The following is a 19,489-nucleotide window of genomic DNA, read 5'->3' as shown; positions in this document are numbered from 1 at the left end:
TCATTCATTGTCTGTCTCCCTGGTACAAGTTCAGACCTGTGCAGGGTTTCACCTCCACCGATCCGCATATGAAGACAATACATCCTGTGCGAGACTTCCTCCACTCCCATCCCAGGAGATCAGGTGTCCAGGTTCACACCAAGCCTTCCTTCCATGGGAGAGACGACTTTCACTACATACGCTTTCATCTGAGCTTTCCCATCCAAGCTGACGCTATGTACTTGTACTGGATCCTGGGAAAGCTGGGTGGCCGCCGAGCTGATCATGCAATGGTTAATACCAAGCTTTCCTGAAATGTTAGAGGACAAGCAGGTAACAATGAACCTCACATGACTATTCAGGACTCTAGGAAAGCTAGGTGGCAATCCCCTTCTCTCCTCACCACACTTTCCCAGAAAATAGGTCCTTCAAGAGAACGGTCACCATTGAATACCGTATTATAGTTATATATCAGTATAGTAAGTTTTTGCGTACAGATTGTAATTTACAGACGGTGTTGTGGATCAGAGCTGCATTCACAGTCCATAGGCTTCAGAGCTGAAATCATCAAGCATTTTATACCATTTTACTGTTACATTTAAGGCTAAATTCACATCTGAGTCGCCACTGCAGAAAATAGGCACCTGACAAACCCCATTATAGCCTTTGGGGTCCGCTGTTTTAGTGATGCGGCCCTCCATCGTATGGGTTCCCTGATGGACCGGAACGACGGATACCCATGTGCAGATGTAAACCTAGACTTTGTATAGTATTTTATTTATTTTTTTTATACTGTTTACATACAGATTGCGGTTTACAGAATGTACCATAGAACAGAGCTGCATTCACAGTCTGTAAGCTTCAGAGCTGGAATCACCGAGCATTTGGGGCATTGAACACCACTATTTTAATATTACATATAAGCATAGTAACTTTTTATAAACAATTTTTACATAGAGATCCCGATTTACAGAGTGTGATAGACCAGGGCTGCATTCACAAGTTTGTAGGCTTCAGAGCTGGAATCTTCATGCATTTTAACCATTCGAAAAACATAAATCATTCATGACAATGCACTACACCCTACCAGAAGTCTCCAAGACCTCTTGCCTTGCCAAGGTGCACCCTGTGTGTCCTTCTATGGGACTAGAGCACGCATTGCAGAGAGGATGTGTCACTAGTTTATTATCACCCCCCAAAAAAACCTGAATTCCTGACTTGACCATTGGGTCAGGGAGGGGAAAAAAAATTTTGCCCAGCGGCTGGTGTGTGAGGTAACAGCCAGACTCAAAAATAATGGGATCAACCAAGCGTACAAGTAAGAAACTGACCCTCTAATCTGTAGGTGAAATCAAGGGGACAAGCATTTGGGAGGAGAAAACAAAAGTGAACAGATAACAAGGTGAAAGAATAATATACAGAACAGGAGATTATAGACAATTATACCTATACCATCTCTCAAACTGCGTTGCTTGTATGTGTGTCAGTCCTCACCTAGTACTAGCATTATATTCATAGTCTAAAAAGCATAATCCCAATATTAGATAATGGGTTTATTGAAGCCTCCGTCAAACTACAGTCCCTGTGTGTACACATACATACACTGAATGGAATACAAGTCTGCATCTATGTGTCAGTCTAAACTGTAGGCCTGGTGTTCTATTCACGAACAGAGAACTTCAGAATGATCATGAGTAGACAGTGTTGCAATCTATAGGAGCCTGCGGGGGTAGTGAGTGTCACCAGACTAATATAGAGATTCAGAGAGACATATGGAAGCTGTTTACACCGTCCCGATGACTCCTACACGTATCCTGAAGGTGGAAAGGTTTCAGCAAACTCAGACTTGCTCTGTAAAAAGTTTCTTGGACATGTGGTGTCAGAGATCCATTAAAAATGAGATTAAAAAAAAATTCTCTATCCTTTCAAGGACTGGTCACCAATTGATCAATCCTTGAATCCTGTATAGACAAGTATGAAGACGCAGCGCTGTCCATGGCGGACAACCCCATGAATAATAACACACACCTATAGCTCTGTGCATTAATAAAAGAGCGCCACCTAGTGGCATACTATGCGTGATCATGTATGGTACATACATAATGTGGAATAGATTGCGGGCTGTCCTCGAATATCTTAGAGGATGTTCACACAGAATTTTTTGGACATGATTTTTAAGCAGTACACCACCACCACGTTGCCCTATCTGAGGAGAGGGAATGTTCGATGGGATTTCCCGCATCATTGACACCCAATCTCATGAGGGGAAAGAGTTGCAATTTTTTTTCTCAAAAATTTTGCAAGATTATATGCCTTGTACACAGAATAATAAATGTGCCCCCATGTCTTCTATTTCCAGTTTGTCATCTTCCCCCTATTTGGGGGGGTAAACGCCCCTCAGGTCCCCGCACACTTAGGCCTTCGCCTCGCCAAGTGACTGATTGACCGCCGCATCGATTTCTCCATTGACTCGCGGTCCTATAAAGCAGGCAGGGAGTCGACAGATCGGCCCGGGCTCTTCACACCTGTTGATACACTATAAAGCATTATCCAAGCGGCATCCGGCCCTCGCTCTATAGCGGCGTCATCCAATCCAGCGGTCACCTAGGCAACCGCAAGATTGTTCTGCGTTTCATACACCAAAATAACTACGGAACAAAATGTACTGTTGTGTGTGTCTGCGAGGTCTCCGGCTATTGGAGGATTTCACCAGCAAGAATTAACTTGTTATGTGCTCCAGGCCAGAAAGCGGGAGCAATATCGCAACGCGACACTTGACACGGGTCACACTGGGACAGTAGACGAGGTGCTTCACATGAGTGGACACTCAGAATGGCAAAGGAGGGGGGAATGGAGAGGACTAATTAATGAGTGCCGAAAAGTGGGGCTTCCTCCACCGCTTAGGTGTAAACATAGAGGGTGCTGAAGAGGCCATGGGTACAAGGAGCACAAGCTGTCAGGGTGCCCAAATCCAACCCCCTGCTCAGTGAACCACATGGGAGCAGAGCAGGATCAGGTCTACGGGAGCGGCATCAGGTCTACGGGGAGGGGGGGGGGGGGCGGAGTCAGGCCCACCGAGGGGCGGAATCAGTACTACAGGGGAAGGCCCAATCAGGTCCACAGGGGAGGGGAGGGGGTTGGAGGTAGTCAGGCCTACGGGGGGGGGGGGGGCGGAATCACGTCTATGGGGGAAGGGGGGGGCGGAATCACGTCTATGGGGGAAGGGGGGGGGGCGGAATCACGTCTATGGGGGAAGGGGGGGGCGGAATCACGTCTATGGGGGAAGGGGGGGGCGGAATCACGTCTATGGGGGAAGGGGGGGGGGGGCGGAATCACGTCTATGGGGGAAGGGGGGGCGGAGTCACGTCTATGGGGGAAGGGGGGCGGAGTCACGTCTATGGGGGAAGGGGGGGAGGAGTCACGTCTATGGGGGAAGGGGGGGGGGCGGAATCACGTCTATGGGGGAAGGGGGGGGCGGAATCACGTCTATGGGGGAAGGGGGGGGGCGGAATCACGTCTATGGGGGAAGGGGGGGGGGGCGGAATCACGTCTATGGGGGAAGGGGGGGCGGAGTCACGTCTATGGGGGAAGGGGGGCGGAGTCACGTCTATGGGGGAAGGGGGGGAGGAGTCACGTCTATGGGGGAAGGGGGGGCGGAGTCACGTCTATGGGGGAAGGGGGGGCGGAGTCACGTCTATGGGGGAAGGGGGGGCGGAGTCACGTCTATGGGGGAAGGGGGGGCGGAGTCACGTCTATGGGGGAAGGGGGGGGGGCGGCGTCAGGCCCGCGGAGGGGCGGCGTCAGGCCCGCGGAGGGGCGGCGTCAGGCCCGCGGAGGGGCGGCGTCAGGCCCGCGGAGGGGCGGCGTCAGGCCCGCGGAGGGGCGGCGTCAGGCCCGCGGAGGGGCGGCGTCAGGCCCGCGGAGGGGCGGCGTCAGGCCCGCGGAGGGGCGGCGTCAGGCCCGCGGAGGGGCGGCGTCAGGCCCGCGGAGGGGCGGCGTCAGGCCCGCGGAGGGAGTGGGGCGTAATATGGTCTGCGCAGGCGGAAACAGGTCTACAGGTTCCCTCAGAGTATTGGGATCATGGGAGAGAAACTGTGATAACTGGTTTCAGTCTTCGAAGACCAATGTAAAGGTCGGTTCACACAGAGCTTTTTGCAGGCTAGAGGACAAAATTTAACTCCGGTTGAAATAAAATGTAAAGCTAGGAAGCATTTTAGGGCGGATTCTGCCTCAAAATCCAACAAAAGCATAGCACATAAAGGTCAAAAAACATCCAATATACATAAAGGACCTAAAATTATCAGCCCAATCGAGGATATGTCTTAATCGAAAAGCACACAATACAAACAGAGAGGACTGGAAAGTCCAAGTAATTAAGACATTCACCGTTATATTTCTAAAAATATAGTTTTATTGATACAAAAACATGTAAAACAATGCACATTATATATTACACACTAAGACTAACAATACTGTAGAAACAAGGCCACCCACAAAATCCCCCTATAAAAATAAATAAAATATAAATCACTGTGTGAACACGCTCTAATGTGGTTTGTGGGATGTATCGGAGCATCTGGTTTTCCCATTGGCTGCTTGAAGCCTACTCTAAGTATATGGTACAATGTCTCAATATATTTACACATTAAGACAGTAACTCTACCTGGATTTAAAGGGATATTCCAGTTACAACAAGTATCTCCACTGCATGGTATTTTGCACCCCAGTTATGGGCAGGGCGTCCGGTCATACAGTGCGTGCCACTCCATTCATTTGAATGGGACCGCTGAAGAAGGCCATATGATCACCCGGTTATCTCCATTGGACCCCATTGAATGAAGCGGCACGCAATGTACGACCTGATGTCCTGGTCATAACTCTGGGGCAAAACACCCTGGTTCTCAAGATCCCAAGTAATGGGACACCCACTGATCAGTAAATTACCCCCTATCCTTTGGCAACTTGTTGTAACTGGAATACCCCTTTAAAGCTCGGGCTACAAAGCAACTTTGGACTATCCTGTTGCCATGTTCACTGATGTAAAAAAAGGAGCCCTGCATGTGCTGCAAATTTGCAAAAAGAGTCAACACTGCTGGAATTTTGGGCAACTAGAAGTCTTGCAGATGACGGGGTGATCCTTGGTCACATCATGGAGTCATGTCAAAGACACTGCGTAGCCATAACCTAAGGGTGAGACTTCTTCGACCAACCCATCATACACCACAGGTTACCCTACACAATGACCAATCGGCTCAGAAGGTCGTAGGGTGAGAAGTCCCCAAAACAATTTTGGCACAGGTCAGTTATTGAATCAGATTATTTACCGTACATATCAACACAATAGCCGCAACGATTACCCAACCAAAAAGACGACTTACTCATCCGCCTGGGACTCTTCTAGATCATGATGTAACCTTTAAGGATGACACCCATGCCAGTGGCTTATATTCCCTGTTCGGCACAGCACTGACTGTTCCCCTAAGCGTGGCATCAGATCCCTGCCCTTCACACTAAGTTACATAAGTCTTTTCCTGAGAACAGAGGAGGGATAAATCCCTAGAACAAGCTGGTTTATGACAGATTAGTATAAATATATAAAGGTGCTAAACGTGGCAGTTTTCTGACAAAGACAGCGCCACATCTGTCCACAGGTTGCTTGCGGTATTGCAGCTGAGGCGCATACAGTGGAGAAGTTCCCACCACACGGACCGGTGTAGTTAAGGTTTTGGAAGAACTCTGTGCTGTGGAAATTCCACTCCCCCTTTTCAAGGAATTAAAGTAACATGTCTGCTTTTCTGGTGATAAGCAGAACCATCTGTCCATGGGTTGTGGCATAAATCTCCACTGCCATTTGGTTGAATGCTGCAATACCACAAATAACCATAAGTTACAGTGGCGCTTCTTTTGTTGGGATTCAAACCCAGGACCCCCCATGCTGTAAGGCAACAGTCCTAACCTCTGAACCACCCTATACCCCAAACAGGCTTCAGGGAATTGTATCCTGGGCTACTTGATAAGGCTGCGATGGTGAATACTATGTCGTGGTGGCCGCCGAAAAACTGCTGCACGTCTAACTTTTTCATCCGGTAGTTTCAGTATAAAACAACGATCACCTGACGGATCCCGTTACAGTCTGGTGATGGTATGTGCTGTTTTAGCGGGCAGGGTCCATTGTTCTGATCCCTCGACAGAACAGAACAAGTTCAGAAATGAAGATCACGAAAATCTGTCAGTCTTGTTTGCTCTCTAGTAAAGAAATCCCAATAAAATTCTGAGGGCAGCTTTGGATGTGACTAGAGAACAAATCATTGCGAGACGCTGGACCAGCATTACTAATGGAAAGTTCTTAAAAATACGTCACTGAACAATTAAAATGTTCTGCTAAGTGGCAACACTGTGGCTCAGTGGTTAGCCTTACAGCGCTGGAGTTCTGGGTTCGAATCCTGCCAAGGACAAAACATCGGCAAGAAGTTTGTATGATCTCCCCGTGTTTGTGTGGATTTCCTCCCATACTCTAAAGACATACTGATAGGGAAAAGTGTACATTGTGAGCCATATATGGGGCTTACAATCTGCATTAGAAAAAAAAAGTATATACTGTATATATACTACTAATATATTATAAATGTGAAAATTTGTATGTTTGGATGTTTGTTCCTCAATCACGCAAAAACGCTGAAGGGATTTGAATTAAATTTGGCACATAGATTGTAACCTCAATTAACATATAGGCTACTTTTTATCCCGGTAAATGACATGGCTTTACGACTATTATGAATTTATGTTCATATACTATATTACACTGCTCTTATCTCATTTTCTGAGAAAGCCAGGGCTGTTAGCTCTCTGTGTAAACACACAGCTAAGCCTGTACATGCATTTGCATATTATCTGATCTGCTTCAGTCACTCATGACAAATTGTTTGCCAACATGCCTGGAAAAAGAAAATCTAATTAGTCGCAAACAAGAGCTATGAAGGAGCCAGAAGTCAACAGAGTTCTCTTCAAGCAGAGCTGAGGGGGATCACACTCATTATATAGTGTCTCAGTGAGCTGCTGAGAAACCGGAACACTCACAGGCAAAGCTCGAGGAAAGAGTTCACTGGCAGGCAAGCTTGACAGCTGCCAAAACACCGCAGCAGGCGAATCATCAATACCAACAACACGCTCATTATATGACGTTCCAGCGAGGTGCTCAGATGCCGGAACAATCACAGGCACAGTGCAAGAAAAAAGTTCAGCGGCAGGCCAGCTTGAGAGCTGCCAAAACGCCGGAGCGTGCGGATCATCAATGCCAAAGAACACGCTCATTATATCGCATCCTAGCAAGCTGCTCACGTACCAGAACAATCACAGGCACAACACGAGGAATGAGTTCAGCAGCAGACCAGCTTGAAAGCTGTTGAAACGCCGGAGTAGGCAGATCATCAACACCAACAACATGCTCATTATATGGCGTCCCAGCGAGCTGCTGAGATGCCAGAACAATCACAGGCACAGTGTGAGGAACAAGGTCAGCAGCAGGACAGCTTAAGAGCTGCCGAAACGCTGGAGCAGGAAAACCATTGAAGGCAGCAATTTGCTGAATATAGGTGGATCATCGACGTCAACAACACACAGATGAAGTCGCAGGCTGAAGAGAGATATATAATGATATATAATATATATATATATATATATATATATATATATATATATATATATATATATATATATATATACATACACACACACACACACATACATACACACACACACATACGTTCCACTAAAGTGGAATTTTACCATTAAAATTCTGAAACATGAATTCTGCCTCTTGATGTAATATCCAGGGCCGTGTCATTCTATGGATGTAAGCAACGCCATAGGAAAAACACTAGGCCACTTACATAATCCAAGCATCCCGCTACGATCTCTCTCAAGCATCGTATGTCAGGGTTACATAACCGCAATACCCAGCACAATACTATAGCGGGGGTTTTACACTACAAAAATACCTCGGCCCCTGAACGGAGCGGCAATTGTATAATGTTACATAGCAGATTGTAAACTAAAGCGCCGCTGACATTGAAAATATCACAAGAGAGGAAATAAAACCGTAACAAGCTGATGTTTTATAGAAAAAGGGAGGAAAACACAAACAGGAAGAAATCTGAAATGCCACAAGACAATTATACAGCTGGGAGAAAGCTACGGGAACATAATATTGAGTGGGCAGATCTACCGCGCACGGAACGTGAAGTGAATGCGCAATGTATCTTATGGAGATGAGAGTCGTTTCTACCGATTCTACAGCACTTGTCATTATATTTCCCAGCTGAACGCTTTCGCTTTAACTCTTTCCATAGTTTCCCAAGTAAGCTGGGCAATAACTTTTAGAACGGCTACATAAGTTGTCACCCAACTTTCCCAGTTTCGGGAGTAGCAATCCGGTCCGGAGTAGGCCCAAATGAATGGACCTAGTCCAGAGCGTGCGTGAATCAGCCACGGAATCCGCCTGAAGAAAGGGCAGCTCGCAACATGCCGCTCACGGAAAAAAGTAAGCTAGCGTTCTACATAGACCGCTATTGTGAGGGCGCGGATTACGACGTGTATTCAGCGCCAAAATCCGCCACCTCTTGCCCCGTGAGAAACAAAAGCAAGACGGAGCTAAGACATATAAAAGATTTAGTAGCCTGGCGGTATATATGAAGTCACACGACAAAGGTGACGGGCCCTAGTAATACACACACCTTACCCATCCCTATACAGATGGAGCCCCAGAACATGAATACCTTACACTCGCTCGCCTAATATTTACGGTATAAAGTATTACATTACAAGAAGAACAATTCCCTTTAATTACTAGCGATCTCTGCCATAACCGGCTGTAATTACCGTGTCAGCTCCACCATGTAATTTCACGGCTTCGCTCGAAGACAATCTGTGTATAAAAGCTACACTAAACATCACAGCAAACAATGGAGAAGTTAATAAAACACCACAAAACCTGCCGAGGCCGGGATTCGGCCTGCCTCGTGTGACTGGGTGGAGAAAAGCATTGTGTACTTGTGCTATGGTCAGATTAGAAGATTTTAGGAAGGGAATACAATGGCAACATTTTGACATAAGACTTCTATTCTGTAATTTGTTTTTAGTAGTTTTTCCCCCTCTGCGCTGGTGGGAATAGACAAGCTGCCATAGACCTCACACAGGAAGTAGAGGAGAATCTGCTCCATAACTCTCTCAGAAGCAGCAGCATGATCATACAGGACAGCATGGTGTTGAGGGTATACCCACAGGAGATGCACTTCCCGATACAGAAACCACTGGTAGGATTACACTTTATGGTGGGTCCTTTTAAGATCCCACTTAGGGGTTTAGCCCACAGGAATGGAGTATCAATGGTCTTCAGACCTGAGTCGCCAAACCCCGGGTTTTACAACCGTCGATGATGACTAGGTCGTGCAGCAAACAAGTAAAGGGATTCTCCGAAAAGCGTTATCAATAAAGCAATTGTGATTCACCCTACTTTACAATTGCGGCTTTGAGGTGTGTGCCCCCTGGTGTTCTATCAGTGGTTTACACTGTCATCCCTCTGCATCAGCAGCTGGAGAGCCAAAGGTTCCCTACCCCTGTGAAACTACAACTCCCAGCATGCTCCCTTCACTTCCATGGGAGTTCCCAGAACAGCAGAGCCAGTATGCATGCTGGGAGTTGTAGTTTTGCAACAGCTGGAGAGCCGTACGTTCCCTACCCCTGCTCTACATGATCATATAGGACATTATAGAGAAGTGCTAGCCTACATAGGCGTGAATAAAGCACTTGGGGCAAAACAGAAGCTTACTGTTTAATCCTCCTCTCTCCATAGACTTCTACTGTAAACTGTAATATTAGTTTCAGAGTCTTCTAAAACAAAATTCAGCAGATTTCACAGTTCAGATAGGTCATCAATATGTAACTCCCGGAAAACTTTGCCCCATCAATCCAGCTAGAATATATTTAGCTGATATTCTGAATATTTGAAGACTTTACAAGCACGTAGTTAGATGCATGTGAATTATTTACACAGCTTTGTACTTACAGGCCCATGGATTCCAGGCACAGTGCAGCGGATAGGATCTGAAAGAGACCGGAAACCAAATTAATATTTCAAGTGTATGGGCCACAGCGTATAAAGTATAAGAATAGCTTCTGCCTCACATATGTGAATATCATCTGATTTATAAGATCCTAATCCATATGAAATAGATAAGTCCTTGTCAACCAAATTCCTTTGTACCTCTTGGGTTTAACAAGAGAGATTTTTCATGAGCAAATCAATTTATTTGTACCAAATTAATAAATAGTTCCAAAAAGTTAAAAAAAAAAATAAAAAAACTTCCCTAATTCTACTTAGAGCTCTGTACTCTGAATGGGAGTGATCTGCAGCACCATTTATACTGAGTTCACAAAGTTTTTTGGACCGGATTTTGACGCGGAAGCCGCCACCTTATCCACCTCCCATTGATTTCACTTTTTTTCTGCTAGCGGGCTTTTCCCCGCTCGCGGAAAAAAGAAGCGAACTGTCCTATCTTGCTGCAGATGATTTAGCCGCGACGCGAGACTCCCTCCCAACTAGGCCCGTTCATTTGGGCCTAATCCGGAGGGGAATGCTAGTGTATTGCACCGGCATCCAGTCGCGGGAGGTGTTTTTTGGAGCCGGGTTCTGAGGCAGCTTCCACTTCAAAATCCGGTCCAAAAAACTCAGTGTGAATTTACCTTTATACCTACTACATAGCGTACAGAGCCATGTCCGTTCAATAGTACTGCACTCCCTATCAGTTGATGGGTGATTGTGGCAGTAATCAGATCACCCCTCAAATTCAAGTCTGCTATTGATTAGTAATCGAAGGTTTTGGGGTTCCTTGGATGGCCTATTTCTTATTAGCTGTTCGGGACTTCTGTTTCCCAGTACTATACAGTGCATGGAGCCAGAAGTAGATGACTCTGCACACTGTATAGAGTCTGAGCTGCGCTATTACAGCTCAGCTCCTATTCTCAGGGCTGCAGTAATACCACACAGCAACTATACAGTATATGGAGCCATCTGATTCCAGCTCCGTACACTGTATAGTTATAAAATATATATATATATATATATATATATATATATATATATATTAAAATAATAAAAATAATAATTAATAATAATAATATATTATTTATATTAAAGAAATGCCCCTTTAATCCATCTGAAATGTGAATGTTCTTCTGGATAGCTGATCTAGAGGCACAAATTGTTTCTGTCATAGCAGCGAAAAGGATCAGAAAAAAAAGTGTTGTGACATGATGATCACAGCTCAGCAGGATACAAGTTTCTTTTTATATCCAAAACTAAATTTGAAGTCGAACTTCTGCAGCAGGATATCTTATCACAGACGACAACAAAAGCCAGTGTAACGTATCGGATAAATTTCTCCTTGACTTTTGTTGCCTTCTGTGATCAGATATCCCGCTGCAGCAGTTTACCCAATGGCAGACGTTCGTGTTAACTCTGCTACATCTGTACATGACCCAGGTCCCTCTTATCTTATCGTTACCTTTCACAACAGGTAATATTAGCACCAGATGTAGATGTCAAAAAAAATAAAATTTCGGATCTCGTGCCGCGCTCAAACTAAACCATAAATCTCACTGGCGACAACACTCGCAGGATGTTTTTGTTTTTTTTTCCTGACCAAGACAAAATGGAAAAATGCTTTCACAGCTGTTGTGATCCAGGTTACAACATTACGACATTAAAAATGAATGGTGCCGGGAAACAGGAAAGAGCTTCTTAACAAGTCAGAGCAAGCGCCATGCACAAGATGAAAAGAGGTTCCCAGGGGAAAGACAGAGACGGGACCTATGAGAACGTGATGCCATCGCTCAGCTGCCGCTCTACAAGACAAGGTCTCAGCAGGACAGGATTACATGTCCGCCTGCTACAACATACACCTCCATCTGCATGTAACACCTAATAACTCACACCTAGAGGAGACATCAAGCGAAAGAGGGACAAACTACAAGAACAGATATCTATACTGAAGCTTTGCAAGCCATTAGATCTTAAGCATTGGACCACCGTTGGCCATGGGATCCTGAGGTTGAACATTCACCTGCACGGAAGCTCTTCTCATGTTTGAGTTCTCTTTGGGTCATTCAGCTTCTTCCCATACGTTGTGAGCTTGAGTAGCTGCCTATAAAATTAACCTGTGTGTTTTAGAAATTAGGTTGCAATAACCAAGGTCAGGGACTGATGTGGATGGTGGTCAATCTCTACCCAACATGGCAGAACATGTATGAAACTATGACAGGATGCTACCATTCAAGAAAACCTCATCCTTGGTAGATTTGTCCAGATCAACTGTAAAGATACTCAAATATAAGAAGAATGACACTAACCTATCTGCAGGGCTGGGGTGATATGCTGGGTCTGGTGACACTAACCTATCTATCTGCAGGACTGGGGTGATATGCTGGTTCTGGTGACACTAACCTATCTATCTGCAGGACTGGGGTGATATACTGGTTCTGGTGACACTAACCTATCTATCTGCAGGGCTGGGGTGATATGCTGGTTCTGGTGACACTAACCTATCTATCTGCAGGGCTGGGGTGATATACTGGTTCTGGTGACACTAACCTACCTATCTGCAGGGCTGGGGTGATATGCTGGTTCTGGTGACAGTAACCTATCTATCTTCAGGGCTGGGGTGATATGCTGGTTCTGGTGACAGTAACCTATCTATCTGCAGGGCTGGGGTGATATGCTGGTTCTGGTGACACTAACCTATCTATCTGCAGGGCTGGGGTGATATGCTGGTTCTGCCAAGACTCCCTTTAATGGGGCAATATATGAACCGAAAAGAGACAACCACACAGGATCAGAGAATAGAGGTGCCATACCATGTAGCCTGCAGAATTAGCCAGTTCTTATTGGCAGTATTTACTACAGAGCTTCTCCGGGAAGTAACATCAGAATACCAACTGTGTATCAGGAGCCCCAATGGATTGGGTTTCCATGGACATACAACCCTACACAAGGCTACAATTCCAACGCTCAATGCCAAGTGTGGGCTGGAGTGATGAAAAGCACATCGGCATTGTGGAGGAGTAGAAATGAATTCTCTGGAGTGATGAATCACACTGGCAGGCAGTGGTGGAACTGTAATGCTTGGTGGAAGAGCTAAAGGAACCTGCACCGATCCAGCTGATCGACCAACGCCCAGGCATCGGCCAGTTTGGCACCTCGAGCCTTGAACTGGCAACACAACTGAAGCTGGCTATGCATATTGGATGTCTATCAGACCAGACAACCATTTAATGTGGGGGGGGGGGGTCCTCCCGACTCTGATCCAACAGAATATCGTGTCAGGGGGAGATAAGAATTGGGAAATTGGATACCAAACACCTGATACTTTGGTTCTCGGAGAGATAAGCTGCCGTCAAAAAAAAAAAAAAAAAAAAAAAAGCTTGGCAGCGGCGTTTTCCACCTCCCTGTTAAAAATTGCCATGACTAATGCGGGGTAGAGGCAAGACAGCAAGTATGACCCAAAATATCCTCTCACACGTGGGCAGACAAGCTTGAAGAGTCCTTAAAGGGAATGTCCGGTTATTAGATTATATAAGTTATTTAATCACGACAAAGTGATCAAATGCCAATTTTTTTTACTATTTTTTTTTTTTTTTTTTTTTTTATTGAGCCTTGCTGCTTGCCTGCTTTTAGCTTTGTTCTATTAAAGCAGTGTCATGATCTGAGACTACAGTTTAGCCTACGAGGAGTGTGAGGTAGTCCAAGACACGCCTACTGACTCCTTATTGGTTCAGGCTGCTGCTCCCTCCCACCCCCAGCAGCTCTGCCTCTTCTGTCTGGCTGCTGTGCACCAGTAGAAGCTCAAAGTCATATACAGTACTGTGCCAAAGTTTTAGGCAGGTGTCGGGGGGAAAAATGGCTGTAGCCTAAGAATGCTTTCAGAAATAGAAGGGTTAGTAGTTCATCAGCTTCAATTTGTTAATTAATGAAAAAAAAAAAAAAAAAAATGTAAATCCCATCAATATTTGGCGTGACCTTTACCCTTTGGAGGAGGAGTCCTGGAAGTGATTATATGGCCCCCACAGATATAGCCCTGATCTCATCATCCTCCAGTCTGTCTTGGACAACATGGAGACAGACGGATTGAAGCAAGCCTACATCCACAGAAGATATCTGCAGGAACAACCTCCCTGCCGAGTTCTGCCAAAAACTGTCTGCAAGAACGGAGAAGAACTGATGAAAGACAAAGGGCAAAGGTCAAACAAAATATTGAGGAGATTAACATTTCACTTTTTTTCACTGAATTTAATTTGTTAAAGTGTAACTCACTTGTTATCCTTTCTAACTTCCTTTTTATGATAAAACAGGCTGTAACATTCTCCTCAGCAAACCTATAACTGAGCTGTTACTAGGGAAAGTCTGCACACAGTTAGGGTGCATTCACACTGAGTAAACGCTAGCTTATTCTGAACGTAAAACACGTTCAGAATAAGCGGCGTCTAAAGCAGCTCCATTCATTTCTATGGGAGCGGGGATACGAGCGCTCCCCATAGAAATGAATGGGCTGCTTCTTTCACTCCGTGCAGTCCCATTGAAGTGAATGGGGAGTGCCGGCGTATACGGCAAGCTCTGCTCATGCCGGAGCGTACACGCCGGCACTCCCCATTCACTTCAATGGGACTGCACGGAGTGAAAGAAGCAGCCCATTCATTTCTATGGGGAGCGCTCGTATCCCCGCTCCCATAGAAATGAATGGAGCTGCTTTAGACGCCGCTTATTCTGAACGTGTTTTACATTCAGAATAAGCTAGCGTTTACTCAGTGTGAATGCACCCTTATACTGTAATTATGCATTTACCAAAGGGGAGGGATGGCCACTTCAAATGGCTTTATCTCCGGTTTTATATCACCTAGGAAAAAGATTCTGGTGTCACAACAAAGCGAAGATTCTCACATCTATTAACGCTTTTAAATGCATATAGGTTTCACTGCACACACAGCTTGCCAATGCGTTTGGAATTCCTTTTGGGGGATCTCCATGCGGACTCCCCAAATGGATTACCAAATGCAAACGAGAATGAGGGGTCAGATCTATGTACTACATCGAGTACACGTGCACAGTCTTCTGACATTGTTAATGTTTACTTTACAGCCTGTTTTCTATAAAAAGGGAAGTTAGGTAGGCTAATAAAGTAGATTATAAAAACGTTCACTTGCCGCCTCCCCTAACATAATCGTGAACAAATAAGAGTCAATGGAATGGGAGTTACACTTTAATTGATTAAATTAAGCTATTAACCCTTACATTTCTGAAAGCATTCTAATTGTGTAGCAATTTGAAAACTTTTGCACAGTCCCTTAGATATATGCAAAAGGAGTTTAAGTATGGATGAGACTGTTGTCTTCCTAGGGACCAAAGATAGTCATAACTGGTTTGGTACTGTACAGCACCCCAAATAACAAAAGGGCCAGGTATGGGCTGGGGACAGGAAGGGACTTCTATAGGACAGTCTACAGGGAACTCTCTAGGAAGAGGCTACATGAGGTCAAGCTCTATAGGATATCATCCGAATAGGCTCCGACACAGACAAGGACACTTCTTCCGCAAATCCAAGGAAAGGCACCAAGTTCTCAAGCAGCCTCCTATGTAGAATCTAACGTCTTAGCACAACACAAGAAGTGATCTGTAAATGGAGAACTCCTGTGGGCTGTCAGAAGCCATCAAGAGACCGCCGAAGAGTAGAAGACTCATTGCTGAATACACAATTACCTTTAATGAGGATCCTAAATCTTTCCCGGCGAGCTATATTCAGAAATATCTTCTGGCTTACAGTGCGAAAAAAAAAAAAAAAAAAAGAAGAAACGATCGACTCATCCCATAAGTCTTCAAACCATTTCGAGAACCGAGAAGACAACGTACGTTTCGGTACTTTGCCTCTGGCCATCCCTGCAGAAATGTTCCTACTGAATGGGCTGCCTCCGAGTATTCTGCATTCGGCAATCTCCCCCCTCCCCCCCTGTTATCTTCACGACACCCCATCCCCTGATGATCAAACATGGCAGGTGTTTAATTAATACTCAAGAAGTTTCTCAACTTACGGAATATCGTTTGATTGCGAAAAATATTCAAGGTTGCGGCAGTAACTAAAACGTGCCACGGGGCCGAAAATCAATAATTCACATCTTTGCAAGGAAAAAAGCAAACAGCGGGAGTTTATATGAGAAGATCATGTAGGTTCGGCTATGAGTCAGTAGTAAGGGAGTGAATAAAGGGCAACCTCTTAAAGGGATACTCCAAGGCTTGACGCAGCAATATGTGGACACCTCCGATCCCCACAGATCATCCGGTGGAAGATGCTAAAGTGTTTGGGTGAACTGAATATAAAGCACAGCGCCACACAATGCATAGTGGTTATACTTGGTATTGCATCTCTGTCTCATTCACTGTTCTGGTCCAAGGAAACCATAAGATGAAATATTTTTTTTGGCCACAATATCAGGCAGACATCGTAATGAAGTCTCCAACAGAGGCGCAAATGTGAAGATGGCCTTACATGGTCACTGAAACGTACAGCCACCTTATAGAAGGGATATCCGCACCATTTAAGACTAAAATTCTGTAAATCTTAGTAGATTGTCCCACCATGACAAGTGCCTATATTTGAGATCTTATAGGGATCCTATCAGTCAGACAATTTTTTGTAGGTACCACATCGGAATAGCCTTAAGAAAGCCTATTCGTTTCCTACCTTTCGTAGTCTTCTCCGGGCCGCCGTTTGCCTACAATCCCAGTTTTTCTCAGTATGTAAATTAGCTTTCTCGCAGCACTGGGGGCGGGCCCCAGCGCTCAGACAGCACTGGGGGCATCCCCAATGCTGTGAGAGAACTCCCTAGCTCCGCCTCCTCCTCTTCAGCAGCGTCATCTTCAGCCTCTTCTTCCGGTGGTGGCTTGTAACTTCTAAGGCCTAGTTCACACGGGGACAAGGAGGCAGATTTTGACAGCGGATTTTGCCTCAAAATCCGCCTCCATACAATGGTGGTCTATGGAGACCGTTAGCTTTCTTTTTTCTGCTAGCAGTTTCTCGCCGCTAGCAGAAAAAAAGAAGCGACATGACCTTTCTTTAGACGTTTTCTGCCTGAAGAAAGCAATAGAAGTGAATGGGAGGTGAAATACGTGTTGCTTTTTTGGCAAAAAAACAAACACAACACCGTTGCCTTTTGGTGCGTTTTTTGCAAAAATGTGCTGAAAAAAACGCGATGCTATTTTTGCGGCCATTCACTTTAGGGGAGGGGAAAACCGCCTGGTGTTTTTTGAAGCGGTTTTTACAAAAAACTGCTCCAAAAACACGGCAAGGTCCAAAAACCGCTTCCTAATTAGGAAGAGTTTTTTTTTCTGGACCAAAATAAGCCACATGTAAATTTACGTGTGAACTAGCCCTAAGGCAGAGCAGACTGTGCATGCCCACAGGCCACAAGAAGATGGCCGCTTGCATAGTATTGTAAGTGGCCATTTTCTCGTGGCCTGTGGGTATGTGCAGTCTCCTCTGCTCGAGGCCTAGAAGTTACAAGCCACTGCCGGAAGAAGAGGCTGAAGAGGACGCTGCTGAAGAAGAAGAGGCGGCGCTGGAGAGAGTTCTCTTGCAGCATTGGGGACGCCCCCAGTGCTGCAAGAGAGCTAATTTACATACCGAGAAAAAAAACGGGATTGTAGGCGAACGGCGGCGTGGAGAAGATGACAAAAGGTAGGAGAAGAATAGCCTTTCTTAAGGCTATACCAATGTGGTACCTTCAAAAAAAATTGTGTCTGACTGATAGGATCCCTTTAAACATTAGTAGCAGTCAGAGCTCTTGGCGTGTCTACTGGACTTCCCAAAGGACAACGTTCCACACCAGCTAAGACATCTATTAAACCTATAAAGAGGGGCAGTAAATCTGTCAGGTGGCAGCGAGCGCTGTTACTGACATCACTTATCCCCGGTGCAAAGGGCGACGTTTAAAGACCCGTAATTATAAGGTCTAAAACATCAAAACGTTCCATCGACAGGCACTGAAAATTACAGCGGACGCAGCCAAACAGGAAGGGAATGCTTTATACTTCTCAAAAATCAAGGTGGACGGGAGAGGGGAACATGGCTGTAGGGGGGTAATAAATCTACATGACTATGCGGAAAGATTTCAGGAAGTTTGTAGGAGTGGATTAAAGGAACAGCAGCTCCAATATGTAACCCTAAGGCCCCAGGCCAGAGAGTAGAAGGGAATGTGGAAGACTGTATATCAGAGGAAAAAATATATATACTGTATATACTTGAGTATAAGCCGACCCGAATATAAGACGAGGCCCCTAATTTTACCACAAAAACTGGGAAAACTTATTGACTCGAGTATAAGCCGAGGAGGGGAAATGCAGCAGCTACTGGAAAATGTCAAAAATTAAAATGGTTGGAGATTTTGGGTGCAGTAGATGCTGGGGCAGGGGAGGGGGTGTTTTGGTTGTCTGTCTGCTCCTTCCCTGAGCTTGAGGACTGTTTTTTCTTCCCCCACTTGGAACTCAGCCTGGCTGTATATAGGGGATCTGCAGTGCTCCTATTAACCCCTTCCCGACGGAAAAGGAGCACAATCCGCACCCTCTTGCCCCGTGTAAATGAGCCCTACCTCAATACAATAACCTGATGTAGTGATAACAATGTCCTACTGCGTTCTAGGATCTCTGATAATAAGTTGGTCCTAATTCACATCCCTAAACTCTTGTTTTCAAAGTCATAGGGCAGAACTGTGATTGCAGCTCTGGAGTATACGACACGGTCAGTACAATGGAAGGAATTTATTAACCACTGTATAGGCCGAGCCTTCAGGTGGACACACTGGGCAAACGCTTTAAAATGTTGTAAAACATTTGTTAGCATCAATATACACAACTTTATCGATGAGAGCAACATTATCTCCCCGCACAGTAAATTGGCCCCCCTAGGACAGCCGCTCATTGTACACAACCTATATTTATTCCACGTGCAGAAGTTGCATAACCGGTGCCAAGGGTAAACAAACAGGCACCGGCCGTGGCATCTCCGAGGTATTACACGCAATGTCAACATGTGTCTTAATTAGCAGCGCTGAGCGCGTGTTTAACCTCTCCACTGCCCCGATCCCTACCAGAAAGCAAATTACAGCTCCGTCCTCCACTGACATCATAATGATTGGGAATCGGTACAGCTCTAAGGAAATAACACCCCGGCTCCCCCGCACACGTCCCGTCTATCTCTGTAATGATCGGGGAGGCGCAGGAGCCTGCATAGCACAAAACAACAACGGGAAAGGTTATTGTGTACATGACTTTATTCACCAAGTCGTACACAGATCAGCTTTATAAGTTCAGGCATGTTGTAAATGTATTACATTAGCTGCTACTGTTCCCAAGTACTCCAGAGCTGCACTCACAATTCTGCTGCTTGTTGGACACATCTGTAACAACTTCTCT

The 19,489-nt window shown here is 45.4% G+C and overlaps 1 protein-coding gene across 4 annotated transcripts in view; it reads right to left on the bottom strand.

The window, feature by feature from the left end:
* The window catches only part of TIAM1 (TIAM Rac1 associated GEF 1), a 216,644-nt gene that overhangs the window by 131,832 nt on the left and 65,323 nt on the right, over window positions 1-19,489 (bottom strand). For 2 of the 4 annotated variants that reach the window (XM_075263432.1, XM_075263433.1), the window contains exon 2: window positions 10,043-10,080. The exons of the other annotated variants lie outside the window; for them this stretch is intronic. The gene's annotated coding sequence lies outside the window, so the exon portion shown is untranslated. The remainder of the gene's footprint in view (window positions 1-10,042; window positions 10,081-19,489) is intronic. 4 annotated transcript variants of the gene reach the window in all.

This window comes from Leptodactylus fuscus, chromosome 2, assembly GCF_031893055.1.
Source record: "Leptodactylus fuscus isolate aLepFus1 chromosome 2, aLepFus1.hap2, whole genome shotgun sequence".
NCBI classification, from domain to species: Eukaryota; Metazoa; Chordata; class Amphibia; order Anura; family Leptodactylidae; genus Leptodactylus; species Leptodactylus fuscus.
This window is presented reverse-complemented; position numbering and strand designations above follow the sequence as displayed.